At 43.1% G+C, this 17,549-nt stretch overlaps 1 protein-coding gene across 2 annotated transcripts in view; it reads right to left on the reverse strand.

The window, feature by feature from the left end:
• The window catches only part of PLS1 (plastin 1), a 127,289-nt gene extending 119,913 nt beyond the window's left edge, over positions 1–7,376 (reverse strand). Inside the window, exons 1-2 of one of the 2 annotated variants that reach the window (XM_070466636.1) lie at positions 7,310–7,376; positions 4,262–4,443 (exon numbers count right to left, since the gene is read on the reverse strand). The gene's annotated coding sequence lies outside the window, so the exon portion shown is untranslated. The remainder of the gene's footprint in view (positions 1–4,261; positions 4,444–7,309) is intronic. The other variant, XM_070466638.1, reaches the window with a different exon arrangement.
• Between the last annotated feature and the right edge of the window lie 10,173 nt (positions 7,377–17,549).

Here is a 17,549-nt window from a genome sequence, read left to right on the forward strand (position 1 = left end):
CCTGGGATCCAAGCTCAGCTCAGCTACTTGTTAATGACGTGACATCAGAAATGTGATTTCTACACAAGTCTCAGTCTTCTAGGCTATAAAACGGGAATAACTGCACCAATCTTTCAGAATGGTTTGTAGAGATTCAATGATATATTTCTGGTAAAGTGTTCAGTACAGTGTCTGGTCTATAGAAAACATCCTAAAATACAAGCTATGAATATTATCATTATTTTTTTAAAAGTTACATAATGTAGTCATTTTACACAGGGCTATGATATATTACTATAGAATTTAGTATCTGGGTATTGTTTAAGTGTATGAGACATTAACTTCAATGTACTGCCTGATTTTGCATTTGGCTGACCAATCAATTTTGACTAATGTCATGGTTTTTAAAAAAAAGTAATTCCTCTATATTTGGCCAAGCCTTTCCTTCCCATGATTAACCATCTCTCAAGCTCAGTTTCTCTGCTCAACTGCTCTTTCTTCTTGACTCTTACAGGAGGAGCTATCAGGCCTTCCCTGGTGATCCAGTGGCTAAGACTCCCAACTCCCAATGCAGGAGACCTGGGTTCAATCACTGGTCAGGGAACTAGATCCTATATGCTGCAACTAAAAGATCTGGTGTGCCATGACTAAGGTCAGCACAGCCAAACAAATAAGTATTTTTAAAAAGAGAGAGAGAGAAGAGATAACACTGCCAGTTGAAGACGGTGATCAACTACAGTGTGACTGACAACAGAAAGGACAAGTGCCTTCCAACAGCTCCCTTGATGCTGTGTGCTCATGGAAAGCTCAATGAAAAGACTGTTTTGATTTGCAAAACAGCTATTTGCAACATCTGTTCTAAATAAACAAAATACAGCAAACTACTTCTTGATCCAAGATGGATTGGGAAGCACTGCCTTCTGTCTGTTTTTTTTCCAGGTGGAAAGTCTGATCACAATTCTATCTCAAACTTAGCCGCACATTCCTGGGCCATAAACACCACTCTCAGAAACATTGCTCCTGGTAATGTAAAATGTCCCTCTCAAACACACTCTCAGTCCAAGGATCTGGGGCCCACGTGGGGCCCATCTGCTGCCCCTGACAAGATAAGCTACCACATCCTTTCCCTCAATGAAGGGAAGTCCTCAACTTTATCATGTGGAGGTCCCCAGGTCTGCAGTCATGCCCCTATTCTGTGCACTCAATGCTGAATTAGCCAGTCACCTCTAGTGTCTCATCTCTTCCAGTTACACAGATATCTTCCCACTAGCTACCAAGATCCCCCCAAATCCACAGAATATCTCCATGGCAAATGAATCTTGGGATTGTTAACCTTGAAAAGTTAGGGTTAACGAAAGTATAGCAGAAGATCTGGCTACACCACTAATTAGCTTAGTTACCTATATCTCAGCTCTTCCTCTACATCATGAGGGGATGATGGCCTGGATGAAGGGCTACCTCATAGCTCTGGTAGCTCAGCTGGTGAAGAATACCACCTGCAATGCAGGAGACCCCGGTTCGATTTCTGGGTCTGGAAGATGCCCTGGAGAAGGGATAGACTACCCACTCCAGTATTCGGGACTGGCGAATTGCATGGACTGTATAGTCCATCAGGTTGCAAAGAGTCGGACATGGCTGAGTGACTAAGCACAACACATAGCTGTAAGATCCTTAATGCCCACCTTCCCCATGTCAAATACACTTGTTTGTTTATTCATGCAATAACAGTTGAGTATCTAATATTGCAAATCTACGTCTTAATCACTGGATCGCCAGGGATGTTCCTGCACCTAGTTTTTTACCAAATGCCTCCCCCTTTGTATGATTTCTTACATCTGTATTCTTCACTCTGCACTTAGAATCACATGCTTACGTCCAGGCCTTAGGCAACTCTCCTCTATTATGGATTGACCCCTATCCCCAGAACTTAGAGGTCATGATCGATGACCTCTGATGAAGATATGAGAAACATCCCATCAGACTGGTTTGACTTGTCCACTATCTTGCTAGAGCTCTAAAGTGACCTCCTTCATTTCACAGAACATCCACATTAAATCCCTTTACCAAACTGTCCCTGTTTCACTTCCTCCCACAAATAGTAGTACCAAGAGAATTATTTTTGCTTAGTTCTGTGTGGGATATCTACATCATAGACTTGAAGCTCCCAGAGCTTACACACACTGGTCAGGAAGTTGGGACATGTATTAAAATTCAATAACCCAGGATACTAAAGATGAAGGGGGGTACTAGCACAGACAACACTAACAAATGTTAGAGGCTTCAGAAGGGGGAGAGCTACTTTCTGGCTATAGTAACAGAAGAAGCCTTCTGGGAAGAGGCTCACCTGAACTACACCTTGCTTCATAGGCAAGACTTCAACAGAGAAAGAGGCAAACAGGTACTCTGAGACAAGGAAAGATGGCAATTTCAAGATCAGTCAATTGTTAGTGGGGGCTTGAGAGGGTACTCTTTGTTTTGTGGGGGGGAGTGGGGGTTGGCTATACCACCCAACATTTGACATCTTAGTTCCCTGACCAGTGATCAAACTGCACTCCGTGCATTGGATGCTTGACATCTTAACCACTGGACCTCCAGTGAAGTCCCTAGAAGGTACTGTTTGAAATGAGTTTACAAGGTAAGCAAGTTTAGTAGCAGGAATAGCTAATTTTCAGTTTAAACCAGACTACAAAATAAGAGGGGGCTTCCTGAATGGCTCAGAAGGTAAAGAATCCACCTGCAATGCAGGAGACATAAGAGACTTGCGTCCAATCTCTCAGTGGGGAAGATCTCCTGGAGGAGGGCATGGTAACCCACTCTAGTACTCTTGCCTGGAGAATCCCACGGACAGAGGAGCCTGGCGGGCTTCCGTCCATGAGGTCACAAAGAGTTGGCCACCACTGAGCGACTAAGTGCGTGCGTGCTCATGTGTGTGTACGCACGCACACACACAAGGTAAGGAGGTAGAAGAGAAAAAGAAAGTGCAATAATCTCACTAAACTCTGAGGAGAGTATCAGCAGGGGATGGCATAAAGAGCCCTGCAAATCAGAAAACCTGGGTCCGAGGCCCAGCTTTGCCAAGGAGGGGCTCCACGGCCACGTCAAGTCATTTAACCTGGTTGGTTTCGGTTTTCTCACTTGTAAACTGAAGCAGCTGAACTGGCTGACCTCGAAGGTCTCCACAGGCCAAAACTAAACCAACTGTATATTATTTCTTCCATTAAAACATTCATCATGGTAGTGGGGAGGGTTGGGGGGAGTTGAAGGAAAAGGCAATATCTGTATTATCTTTCCATAAAGGTTTCTCCTCCTGAACTACAAATTTCTTTCTTCTAAACTTACTAATTCCATGTATCGGCCTCCCATCTTGCAAATTGAACACTTAGAGAATGTTCAGTGTGCAGTCCCAAAATTTTATTTATGGCTCACAGGTTATCCAAGAAATGTGTGCGGCACAGCCTTAAAATCTTACGAGTGTGTCCAATACGGCAGACCCAGGATAAAATATTTCTGTGTGAGTTAGAAAATGTGACTGAGAAAAGAAAGGGGAGAAAGTGAGGGCTCTGTTACTCATCTAAGAGGCAGCTCCCTTTCAAGAGTACCAAACGATGCCGAAAAAAAAAACAGTAATGTAGAAAAGTAAGGCGCAAATACATTTTGGACTTTACGAAGTCTGTATTATATGCACTGCCGAAGCAAACACAGAACGTCTCTACTTTAAAATGCAGCTGAAATGCATAAAGTTTTTGGCACTGAAATACGCTGAAAGTTGGCTTTTTTTTTAATGCCGCATCCAGGAGACCCCCGCTCCGGAAAAGGCACCCAAACCAGAAACCACAGATCTCACTCCAGTCCTATTGATCCTATGCAGCAAAAGGTCAAAGGCAAATAAACCAGTCACACAAGCAAAAGAGGCTAGATCAAAAAGCCTCACCAGTAGCCATCCAACGTTTAAGAGAGAGGAAAACAGAAAAGTTAACAAAATGCCTAACTTCATGCAAAGAATCATAATGCCGTTCTCCAGCTTACTGTGCAAACAGCATATATACAGGATGTAACTAACACCTGTCCACATTACTTGCTGCCCAGACTGGGCACAAGCGCACCCCGAGGTCGGCGTGCGCCGCGCTGCACAGCGGGCGCCGGAGACACCTCTCCAGCGAGGGAAACCTGCAGAGACTCCTCTGGAGCCGCCGAGCGCCGGCGAGGAAGTAAAGCTCGGTTTTCTGCCTATCGGTCGAGACTTTCTCTCGCTCGGACCCCATCCGCCGCACCGCGCACGTACCTGCAGCCGCCGTTCTGCCCTTGAGCCCGCAGCTGCCGCTCCGGATCCCGGCACAAGCAGGTCTGCTCTGCGGCTCCCCAGTCCCGCCTGCCTAGCTGCTGCTCTGGCGCCACTACGCATGCCCGGCCGGCACTCTGGCAGGCAGACTCCGAATCCACTTGCCGCGTTTTGACTGCGGCTCCCTGGGGAAAGGACCGGAGGCCAAGAGCTGAAGTGGAGTTGCAGGTGCTGGGAGAGGCGAGGGAGAGAGGGGAAGAGGTGGAGGGGCACTGAGCAACTTTATCCCTACTGCCCAAAGCGACCCAGGACACATCCTCCGCCAAGCCTAAAGATGACCATCTACACCACTTGGATGAGCTTACAAGTGCTTCGCGAACTTGATCATGGATAGGAATCACCTGGAGGGGTTGTTGAACCACAGATCCCACTCTCAAGAGTTCAGATTCAAGTAGATGTAGATGAGGACCCACCATCTGCATTGTCTAACATTTTCTCAGGGGAAACTGGCTCTGCTAATTGGGATACCACATGCTACGAACTTCTGATCAAGAGAAAAGATATAGATACACACACACACACACACACACACACACACACACACACACACACACACGGGCTTCCTTGGTGGCTTAGATAGTAAAGAATCCTCCTGCAACGCAGGAGACCTGGGTTCGATCCCTGGGTTGGGAAGATCCCCTGGCGGAGGGTATGGTAACCCATTCCAGTATTCTTACCTAGAGAATCCCCATGGACAAGGGGCCTCTTGGGCTATAGGGTCGCAAAGAGTTGGACACGACTGAGCAACTAAGCAGAGCACAGGCACCATGCCCTCCTGCAGGGGATCTTGCCCACCCAGGGATCAAAACTGCGTCTCCTGCATCTCCAGCATTGCAGTAGATTCTATACCCACTGAGCCACCTGGAAGCCTCATGTATATGTATAAATTTATGTGATATATGTATGTAATTTAATATATATTAAATATATGTATATATCAAATTGGAGAAGGAAATGGCAACCCACTCCAGTATTCTTGACAGGAAAATTCCATGTTCAGAGGAGCCTGGCGGGCTATCGTCCATGGGGTGACAAAGAGTCAGCCACGAAAAGTGACTGAGCACAGTGCACATATCAAATTACATATTTCTCTTGACCTCTGGTCCAGAGAAAAATATATAGATATAGATATTAAAAGAGAAAGTTTTCCCTCTCCTCCTCTCTGGTATTTCACATAGCACTTCCTCTTCATTTAACAGCCACACCTACTTTAAAAATAAATAAATAACTACAGCTCACAAGCAAATAAAGGTGGAATATTTCCTCTAGCATGTGAGTCAAGTGAGTGGAATGCAACCACAAGAGTACTCATGTATTTTGCCTGTAGCACAGCCTATCGTTGTGGTCTCTCGGACTGTGTCTGGGCAACAAGTGGGGATCCCCATTTAATTCTAAGTTTTGTGTGACCGTTTAGTGTTTAGCATAGTGCTGGGTACGAAACAGCTGCTCAAGAAATCCTGCGTTGATATTAGTACAGCTTGAGAGGAGAAGAAGGATGTTGGAGTTATTTTAGAAACCCAAAGGTGGTGATAGCAATTGGAAGTAGATGGGCTAAGGCTGGGCTTCTCTGGTGGCTGAGTGGTAAAGAATCTGACTGCAATGCAGATCTTGGTTCGATCCCTGGGTTGGGGAGATCCCCTGGAGGAGGGCATGGCAATCCATTCCAGTATTCTTGTCTGGAGAATCCCATGGACAGAGGAGCCTGGGGGGCTATAGTCCATGGGGTCACAGTTGGACATGACTGAGCAAGGCTAAGGCTGAGGAGGATGAGGATTTTTCCCTGTGTTAAAACTGGAGAAATCAGTGGCTTCAGTATCCTTATCTAAGCCCAGATGTACAAGAGGAGGTGTAAGTTCTCACAATGTAAAGGTTAAACACACATCTGCCATGTAATCCAGCCATTCCATTCATAGATATTACCCAAGAGAAACTAAAATATAATCATACAAAGACTTGAATACGAATGTTCATGGCAGCTTTTTTTCCCCACAATATTCTTGCGTGCATGCTCAGTCCTGTCCCACTCTTTGCGACTCTAAGAACTGTAGCCCACCAGGCGTCTCTGTCTGTGGGTTTTCCCAAGAAAGAATATTAGAGCTGATTGCCATTTCCTCCTCCAGGGAATCTTCCTGACCCAGGGATCGAAGCCAAGTTCCCTGCATCTCCTGTGATGGCAGGTGGATTCATTACGACTGAGCCATCTGGGAAGACCTATTTTTCACACTAGGCCCAATCAGAAGGAATCCAAATGCCCACCAACAGGTGAATGGATAAACAAATTGTGGTGCATCTATGCAATGGAATACTACTCATCAGAAAAAGGGCAAGGGGAGAGTTACTCATACAGGCTCCAACATGGATAAATTTCAAAATTATTATGCTGAGTTAAAGAGGCCAGAGACAAATAATTCCATTTATATGAAGTTCAAAATAACCTAAATTGACAAAAAGCAAACTAGTAATTGCCTGGAGCCAGGAGTGAAGGAAGGAATGGGCTGTCAAGAGGCAGTAATAATCTTTTGGTGATGATGGAAAAGCAAGCTTTTATTGATTATAGTGGAAATTTCACAGAAATGTACAACTGTCAAAACTAAACTGTACACTTTAAATTTATGACATTCATTTTATATATTTTCCAATAAAGGTAAGGAAAATTTAATCAAAGACTCCTATGAGTTCTTTATTTAGTGGGGATATTGACCAAGATGAGGTCTTGGGGAAGTGTAAACTCTAAATATGGTGTAACCTGATTTTTAGAGAAGGCAAAAACAACAACAAAAAATCACTGTCTGTAGAAGAAGTTAAACATAATCAATATAAAATATCTGAAACAACCCACCTCTAAAAGTAACCAACTCCCAAATGTGATTTGTAAATGTATTGCTGAAAAAATAAAGTATTTCCCCAAAGTATCTCGCAAAAATAAAAGTGAACAAAGTATATAATTAGAAATGCACACCAATGCATAATAATGATACAGAAAACTGTTACCTGCTAAACTGATTACATATCCACCAGTGAGAAATAAGTTCTCCAAATTGTGTTTCCAGGAGCCGGGTTGTCATGGAGATGATAAATAAGCAGAACTCTGGGCTAAGGATCCCAGACCAACCAGAGCACTATTACTTCCATATCCAGGTACACTATGAGAATTTATTTGATAAGAAGATCCCACTATTAATTGAAAGAGTAATAGTTTGAAAGCAATGGAAATAATGCCATCAGGAAGAAGTCACAGAGAAAAGATGTTGTATTTGGTTGGCACAAGTATTCTGGTTGTGCCAGAAGTATACACTCAAAAGTATACACTCTAGTTATCATAACCTTATGTTCCTGTTTTTCCACAGTAGTCCCAATTTTAAACGTTTACAATCACATGAATTTATGCCCAATTATATGCTCCACCTGTAGGTTAAAAAAAATAAAATCACTAACTTCAATTGAAATAGATCATTTTCTGGCTCTTCTACAGCTTATAATAATAATACATAAGTTCCAATACTTTGGCCACCTAATGCAAAGAGCTGACTCATTGGAGAAGACCCTGATGCTGGGAAAGATTGAGGGCAGGAGGAGAAGCGGATAACAGAGTATGAGATGGTTGGATGGCATCATCGACTAATGGACATGAGTTTGAGCAAACTCAGGGAGATAGTGAAGGACAGGGAAGCCTGGCAAGCTGCAGCTCATGGGGTCTCAAAGAGCTGGACAAGACTTAGCAACTGAACAACAACAAAGGACAAAGGTGGAGATTCAGAAATATTAAAAACAGAGAGAGAATGAATGAGTGGTGGACTAGGATTCCAACTCAAATCCAACTCCAAATTTGTGTTATCACAACAAGTCCCTGCAAATTTACAACATATCCCTTGAATGAAAGAAAAGTGAAGGAAAGAGTTAGTCACTCAGTCGAGTCCGACCCACCAAGCTCCTCTGTCCATGGGATTTCCTAGGCAAGAATACTGGAGTGGATAGCCATTTCCTTCTCCAGGGGATCTTCACAACCCAGGGATGGAACCCGGGTCTCCCACATTGCAGGTAGACACTTTACTGACCGAACCACTAGACAAATATATCCCATACTCAAGAAAAAAAAAAAAAAAACAAACAAACCAGGTATTTGGGGTTATAAAGTGAGTTTCTGTAAATGAGGTTAGTGTTAGTTCCCCAAAGTCTGGTGTTTTCTAAAATGTTTATAATCACACCAATTGCTACCCATCCCCTGATCCTAATTCTGAAGTCAGCTCCTTCCAGTTTACCTCCTATTTCAGGAAAAGTAGGAGCTTTTTATTTTTTTAATTTAAAATTTTAAAAAATTTGGCCACACTATGCAGCATGTGGGATCATTCCCCAACCATCAAACCCATGCCCCCTTACAAAATGCTCCCCTAAATTAGGAGCATTTAGAATGACATTGGATAATACCAAGAGGTATGGTAGGAACATTTTTATTTGATCTTTTTCTTTTTTTCAGAATAAAGAAGAATAATACAAGTGAAAAAGGCTAAGATTCAGTGTAACTCTAGCTTTATTTTTTTATGTCATTTGGAGGAGAAAAGAATAATCTGAGAAATGAAATAGTAAATAATGCAAAATCTCTCTCTCTCTCTCTGTCTCACTCACACACACACACACACACACACACACACACACTCACACTCATAGATACACTAATAGAAATTGGATCAAAATAGCCAACCAAACACATGCACCTATACCATACCTACCACATAAAATTTCAAGAAATGATAGAGAAGATACCTTTAAGAAGTTTAAAAAAAATCCTAGGAAAACAAGAAAAACTGCCATCAACAAACCAGAAATGTTGAGAAAACAGAATACAGGCCTTTCCTGGTGGCTCAGTGGTAAAGAATCCACCTGCCAACGCAGGAGACACAGTTTTGATCCCTGCGCCGGGAAAATCCCGCATGCCTCAAGCAACTAAGTCCATGCACCACAAAAACTGATTCTGTGCTCTCGAGCCCAGGAGCCGCAACTTCTGAAGCCCACATACCACAGCTACGGGAGCCTTCATGCCACAGAGGCTGTGCCCCACAGTCAGAGAGGCCACCCAAATGAGAAGCCTGTGCACCGCAGCTGGAGAGTAGCCCCCACGCACTGAAATTAGAGAAAAGCCTGTGCAGTGGTGAAGACCCAGCATAGCCAAAAATAAATAAAGAAATAAAATTTAAAAAAAAAAAACCCAGAATACAGAAAGATCACATCTCAGAGAAAGAAAATGGAAGGAGAGTTCAGCTCAAATCATGCAGAGGAGGGGGCTAAGGCAAAGCATGGAACAGTTGAGGGGAAGGTGTGCCAGGTCAGCTAACAGATCAAGAAATGGAAAGAGGGCCCTGAGAGGTTTAGAGCGGCCAGTGGGTCCTCAGTGGGGTCTAAACTGTGATCCAATTAGCTACAGAGTTCCAGGAATAAGAACAGTCTTCCATAGCTGGAGGGTGAGTTGCCAACACATTCTTACCTCTCAAGTACTGTTCTTTACCCCAGATTGGCAGAGGATGGCTATGGGCATGCTCAGTGACTAAGTTGTGTCTAACTCTTCGTGACTTATGGACTATAAGCCCACCAGGTTCCCCTTTCCATGGGATTTCCCAGGCAAGAATACTGGAATGGGTTGCCCAGGGATCTTCTCAGCCCAGGGATCGAACCTGAATCTCCTGCATCTCCTTCATTGGCAGGTGAATTCTTTACCACTGAGCCACCTGGGAAGCCCTGAGGATGGCTACAGTGAATAAAAAGGTAAAATGAGGCCTTTATGGGCGGTCCAGTGTTTAAGACTCCATGCTTCCACCAAAGGGGGCGCGCATTTGATCTCTTGTCAGGGAACTAAGATCCCAAAAAGCTTAATAAAGAGAAAAAAAAATTCTAAAATACTAAATTGTTAAATCAACAATACTTCAATAAAAATAAATGAAATACAAAATTAAACAGATAACTAGACATTATATCACACATTTGAGGAAAAATGACTGTGAGAAGCACCATCTCTACAAATAATATCAGAGAAAACAGAGCTAGGCAATAATCAGAAGATAACATTTGAAAAATATTATTGATAACTTCAAAGAATAATAACATATTTCAAGTACAAAATTTTTGATTAGATAGTTGGGAATTTAAAACTTCAATGACTGGGATAAAGAATGAAATAGATGATCCCATTTTAGAATAGATGTAGGTGAGCATGTAGGAACTGGAAGAACCAGCTGAGGAATTTTTCCAGGACTAAGTCAGCCTAACAGACACTGAGGGGAAATCACTTGAGGGCATGGAAGGGTGATCTGGGACAGTTTACTACAATCTCTATCCTCCCCCACACCTTCCACATCCTTAGTTGAAAAAAATAAACTAATGTGCAACATGAATTGAAACAGATGAGAAACAGGAAAGGAAAACAGCTGTGGGTGTGACAGACTGTCTCCAAATATTTTTTCATCTACCATGTATTTATGCAGACGATGATACATCAGAATAATGAGGAAGTGGACTTCCCTGTCGGTCCAGTGGTTGGGAATCCACCTGCCAATGCAGGGGACACGGGTTCGATCCCTGGGCCAGGATGATTCCATATGCCTTAGGACAACTAAGTTTGTGTACCACAACTATTGGGCATACATGCTGCAACTACTGAAACCCACACACCCTAGAGCCCTTGCTCTGAAACAAGAGAACCCACCCCAATGAAAAGCCCTTGCAACAGAACTAGAGAGTAGCCCCTGCTCTTTGCAACTAGAGAAAGCCCATGTGCTGCAACAAAGATCTAACACAGTCAAAACTAAATAAGTGAATTTTTTTTTTTAATGGGAAAGTGAGAGACTAATCAATAATATACTGACACTGTGGATTGTCCCAGCTACCTTCTTGAATGCCTTAAAGAAGTTTGGAGAGCCAAACTCTAAAGACCCAAATTTACTTATCGGTATGGTTCCAGATATGATTTAGGATTCATCAAGTCATGTAAGGCTTCATCAAGTCATTGTGGGCTCCCCTGGTGGCTCAGATAGTAAAGAATCTGCCTACAATGCAGGAGACCTGGGTTCAATCCCTGGATCAGGAAGATCGCCCAGAGAAGGGAATGGCTGCTCACTCCGGTATTCTTGCCTGGAGAATTTCATAGACCAAGCCTGGCAGGATTTTTAAAGAAAATAAAAATCATCCATGGGATTACAAAGAGTCAGACATGACTGAGCGACTAACACTTTCACTTTCAAGTCATGTAAGACCTTTTGGTTGAAAATTGAATTGTATGAGAAGAGAGGGAAGGCATAATCCTCTTTTTGCAGCTTCCTGATCCTTTTCAGAGTTCACAACCACTTTTACAGATAATTTGGGGAGTTCTTGAATTCTCATGATGAAGCCCATTTCTCCCAACAATTCTGTATATTATCTACATCTTGTAATAAACCTCTTTATTCTAAACTAGAATTCTAACCCCTTTATTCTAAAGGGACCTCAATCCCAACAAATACATGGTCCATATGGGGAACATGTTGTCTTACTCAAAAATGATCAATAAATAAACAAATACTAGGAAACTCAAATACAAAGATCTTGGTAAAAACTATAAAAGAACACTTTTAACCTTGGGGTTAATCTTCCTGCGTGTGTGCTAAGTTGCTTCAGTCCTGTCCGACTCTTTGCAACTGTATGGACTATAGACCACAAGGCTCCTCTGTCCATGGTATTCTCCAGGCAAGAATACTGGAGCGGGTTGCCATGCCCTCCTCCAGGGCATGACAACATATACATGGTCCTTCCTGACCCAGGGATCAAACCCAAGTCTTCTGTATCTCCTGCATTGCAGGCAGATTCTTTACTTAAAACCACCAGCTTCCCTTGTAGCTCAGTCAGTAAATAATCTGCCTGCAATGCAGGAGACCCAGGTTTGATTCCTGCATCAGGAAGATCCCCTGGGGAAGGAAATGGCAACCCACTCCAGTATCCTTGTCTGGAGAATCCTATGGACAGAGGAGCCTGGCAGGCTATAGTCCATAGGTTCACAGGAGTAGGACATGATTAAGCAAATAAACTACCACCACCAGGGAAGCTCTTATCTTCCTAAGGAATACTCAAAACTCAGAAGACATTAGGGAAAATAAGGACAGATTTGATACAATGAAAAATAAAATTTCTGTATGACAAGCAACTGACAAAGAAAAAGTATTTTTAGAGTATCTATCAGAAAAGAGTTAATGTCCATAATATAATAAAATGCTCCTATAAATCAATAAGAAGATGCAACCAAAATAAAACTGATAAAGTCTTAAGTAAGTAATTAACAGAAAAAGAAATCCAAATAATTAATAAACATATGAGTAGATGCTTGAACTTGTTGGCAAGAAGACAAATGCATTTATATATATATACATAAATATGTATGTGTATAAGTATATATATATGTCTTACTCCAAATCAATCAAATCATAATCTCTGGGGATGCCAAATACCTTTAATTTTTCATATTATTTTGTAATATATAAATAAATATATAAAGTAATTTTTATATATATAAATAAGTTATATATTATAAAATAATATATCTTTGGGCTTCCCAGGTGGTGCTAGTGGTAAAGAACCTGCCTGCCAATGCAGGAGACATAAGGGATGCACGTTTGATCCCTAAGTTGGGAAGATCCCCTGGAGTAGGAAATGGCAACCCACTCTGTATATTTATATATTTATGTCTTACTGGGGCTTCCCCGGTGGCTCAATGGTAAAGAACCTGCCTGCCAATGCAGGAGATGCAGGTTTGATCCCTGGGTCAGGAAGATTCCCTGGAGGAGAAAATGGCAACCCACTCCAGCATTCTTGCCTGGAGACTCCCAGACAGGGGAGCCTAGAGAGCTACAGTCCATGGGGTTGCTAAGAGTTGGACACGACTGAGCAACTGAGCATACACATACACACGCACATTACATCACAAATACTTATAACTGGAAGCTGGTAACTTTTGACCACCTTCATCTAATTCCCCCCTCCGCCTTTTGGGTGGTTGGTCCCCTAAGCTTGATGTGCTTCTCTGGTCCCTATAATCTTGTGTCAGGTGGTTTCTTGGCCACTCCTCCCTCGATTAGCAACTGTTGATCAGCCCTTTGGAACTCAGGAAAGGTCACAGAGGCTGGAGTCTTGCTTGGTGTCTGGACTTACTGAGGTTCAGTTTCTTTGTGTCTCAGGACAGAAGGAATTCAGTGAGAGGCCAAGTAACAGGCAAGAAACAGATTTATTAACATAGAATGCTTGTAAGAGATGCAAGCTGGCAGGCAAACAAGCTCTGCCTGGCTTGAATATTCTTGATTGCAGTTTCCCCCTTTTATCTCTTTAAATACATCACATTCTGGCCTGCAGAGTTTCTGCTGAGAAGTCAGCTGATAGACTGATGGGAGTTTCCCTGCCCATAATTTGTGGCTTTTCTTATACTGCTTTCAATATTTTCTTTACCTTTAATTTTTGTCATTTTAATTACAGCATGTCTTGGTGTGGTCTCTTTTGGGTTGATCCTGTTGGGGACTCTCTGCGCTTCTTGAACTTGTTTGTCTGTTTCCTTTCCCATGTTAGGGAAGTTTTTGGCTATTATGTGTTCAAGGATGTTTTCTGTTCCTTTCTCTCTTCTTCTGGAATCTTTATAGAAATGTTAGTATGCTTGATGTTGTCTCAGAGACCTCTTAAATTGTTCTCATTTCTTTTCTTTTTTTTTTTCTTTTCTCTGTTCAGTTTCAGCATTTCCACTACTCTGTCTTCCAGCTTGCTGATCTGTTCCTCTGTACCATCTACTTTGATTCCTTCTAGTGTACTTTTCATTTCAATTATTCTTCATCAGTTTCTTCTTTATATTTTCTCTTTATTAAAAACCTCACATCTCACTGTGCTCACCCAATCTTCTCCCTAGTTTTTTGAACATCTTTATAATCATTACCTTGAACTGTCTATCGGGTAGATTGCCTATCTCCACTTAGTTCTTCTTCTGGGGTTTTGTCTTCTTCCTTCATTTAGAACATATTCCTCTATTGCCTGGGTTGGCCTAATTTTTTGCCTTTATTTGTATGTATCTGGTAGGTTGGTTATGTTTCCTGACCTTGGAGAAGTGGCTTCTTGTAGATGTTCTATGAGTTCCAACAGCACACTGACCTCTGGTCACCAGACCTATATTCTAGGAGTGCTCCCCATTTGGGCTATGCCTTCTGTTGGGATGTGCTGACTACTGTGGGTGGTCTGTAGGCATGCCTGGTCCCTGATCTGGTTAGTTGCCAGGTCCTGCTTTGTGTAGAGGCTGCTGTCTGTGGGGCCCTGGTGGGTCTGGGGACTAGTACTGGCCCCTGGTAGGTGGGGTCAGGTTCTGGGGTGCATGATTGCTGGGCTGTGGGTACGGGATCTAGTATTGGCCTGCTGGTGGGTGTGGCCAGTTCCTGATATAAGGTGTCCCAAAGCTAGTGTTGGCACACTGGTGAGTGTGGCTCAATCCCAGGGCAGATGGGTGAGGGGTCTAATTTGTCTCAGATCTGTCATCCATCTGCTGGTGGGCAAGGCCAGGGTCCTGGGTGGGGGTAGGGTGTCCTAGGGCTGGTGTTGGTCTGCTAGTGGGCTGGACTAGGACCCAGGGGGTCTTGGGACTGGTGCTGGCCTACTGATGAGTGGGCTGGGTCCTGGTACAGCAAGCTGCAGGGCTGTGGCAGTCCTGGGACTAGCGTCCACCCATGGTGAGTAAGGCCACTTCCTGCGGCTAGTACCAGCCCACTAGTGGACAGAGCTGCACCCTAGGGTCTCTGGTTGCAGAGCCTGGGGTCCTTGAGCTGGTGTTTTGGCCTACTAGTGGGTGGAGCTGGGGCCCAGGGGGTCCTAGGGCTGGTGTCTACCTACTGATGGCTGAGGCCAATCCCTGGGCTAATACCAGCCCACTGGTGGATGGAACCAGATCCCAGGGGCTCTGGCTGTGGGGCCCTAAGGCTAATGCTGATTCACTGGTGTTCAGGGCCAGGGCCAGGGCCCCCTGGTGTGTGGGGCTGAGTTAGGGTGGCTGTGTGTGTGCTCAGGGGGTTTTAAGGCAGCACTGGTAGATGCTGCTGGTAGATGAGACTGTCAAATGCCAGTGGGCAGGGCTGAGTCCTGGTGCCAATCCTGCCAGTGACAGGATTCCAAATGGCATTTGTCAGCTCCAGTGTCCTTGTGATAGACAGGGCTCCCCAAAATGGCTGCTACCACTGTCTATGTCTCCAGGGTGAACTCTAATTGCTGTGCCTCTCTGGGAGGCTGACCCAGGCTCATTTCAAATTCTCACTTCTGCCCTGAGTTCTGGAGCATGTGACATATTCTGTGTGCCCTTTAAGAGTCTCTATTTCCCCCAGCCCTCTGGCTCTCCCACACTTGTCTTCAAAGCCAAACTTTTTGAGGCCTTGTCTTCCTGGTGCAAAACCCTTAGTTTGGGGAGCCCGATGTGGGGCTCAAACCCCTCATTCCTTGGGTAGGCAGTTGCGATTATGCTTCAGTTTGTGTGTTGCCCACCTGGGTCTTAACTATACCATGTTTCCACCCCTCTTACCTATCACATTGTGGTTCCTTCCTTATATCTTTAGTTGTAGAAATCTTTTCTGCTGATCTTCCAGTGTTTCTCAACAATAGTTACTCTGTAAATAATTACATCAATAATTCTGATGTGCCTGTGGGACGAGGTTAGCTCAAGGTCTTCCTACTCTGCCTTCTTGGATTCTAATGAGGTTTACCATCACCCAGATACTTTAAAAAAGCTTCTCACTCACATAATTTCAATGTGTGGTCAAGGGTAAGAAACACTACTCTAAAATAGTGCTAACCCAAAGTGTGGTACACAGACAAGCAGCATCAGCATTACCTAAGAGTCCATTAAAAATGCGAGTCATTGAGATCCCTTTCAGACCCATTGAATTAGAATGGGCTGGTGCTCAGGAATCTGTTTTAATAAGCCTTTCAGGTGATTCTGATGCATGCTCAAGTTGGAGAACTCAGAATCATCTCTTCAAGCTTTATTTGTATCACAGAGCTTCTTGTGCTCAGTTGCTAAATTGTGTCCAATTCTCTGCAACCCCATGGACTGTAGCCCATCAGGCTCCTCTGTCCAAGGGATTTCCCAGGCAAGAATACTGGAGTAAGTTGCCATTTCTTCCTCCAGGAGATCTTCCTGACCCAGGGATCAAACCTGCACCACCTGGTGGCTCAGTGGTAAAGAATCCGCCTGGCAATTCAGGAGACAGGAGATTCGGATTCAATCCCTGAGAAAGGAAGATTCCCTTGAGGAGGAAATGGCAACCCACTCCAGTATTCTTGCCTGATAAATCCTATGGACAGAGGAGCATGGTGGGCTACAGTACACAGGGTTGCAAAGAGTCAAATATGCCTGAGCACACACAAAAAATAATGGTTGCAAATGCAGATAATCCTTACTATTCGAACACATTTCATATAACCTTAGGGTCATAGTTCAGAACTTAACAATGTAAATGCCAATAATTCATTACTGAGATAGAAATCTCCTGGACACATACAAAAGTACTCCATGTCATTTCTGAATTATCTCCAAATACAATGGAGTCCTACTCCTGTAATACAGCTTTAGTAGATGTACACATGGATAGGAAGATAAATGGTGTACATTTAAGTTTCTTCAATATTTTAAGTTCCTTTATGAGAACAAGGTATTTTTTTGATAATGTACTTTTTCAATGTTTCTCTTAAATGGATTTAATAGAATTAAACTAATTCATTAATGCAGCTTGGCTGTACACAATTACTTGTTCTGCATTATTAAGTTTCAGAATGTTGACTTGTGGTTATGTTGGTCTGTTACTTGAGGCTTTATCCAATGAAAACCAACAGACATGTGCCCCTTCTTACCCACTAAACTGGCAATATTCAACACATGGTCAAGCTACTGAAGCACATGAATGGCATAATCACATTCAGATTTTGGAAAGATGCTCTGTCTGCTGTGTAGAACAATTCCAAACAGCACTGGCATCACCTTGGAGCAAAGTTTTAAAACCATTAAAAATGAAAATTACTAAGTAGTAAAAAAGAAATAACTTAAAAATTTTTTAAGAAATGAAAGTTATTAAGAATAATTTGAAATGTGAATCTGTGTGTGTGTGTGTACCAAAGAGGTGTGTATTGAAGTCCATTCAGTTGTAGAAAGGAAGTTGTAAAATTGTTTATATTTCTTAAGCTCGTTTCTTTAAGATTTCTATTT

Source organism: Odocoileus virginianus, chromosome 4 (genome assembly GCF_023699985.2).
Source record: "Odocoileus virginianus isolate 20LAN1187 ecotype Illinois chromosome 4, Ovbor_1.2, whole genome shotgun sequence".
NCBI classification, from domain to species: Eukaryota; Metazoa; Chordata; class Mammalia; order Artiodactyla; family Cervidae; genus Odocoileus; species Odocoileus virginianus.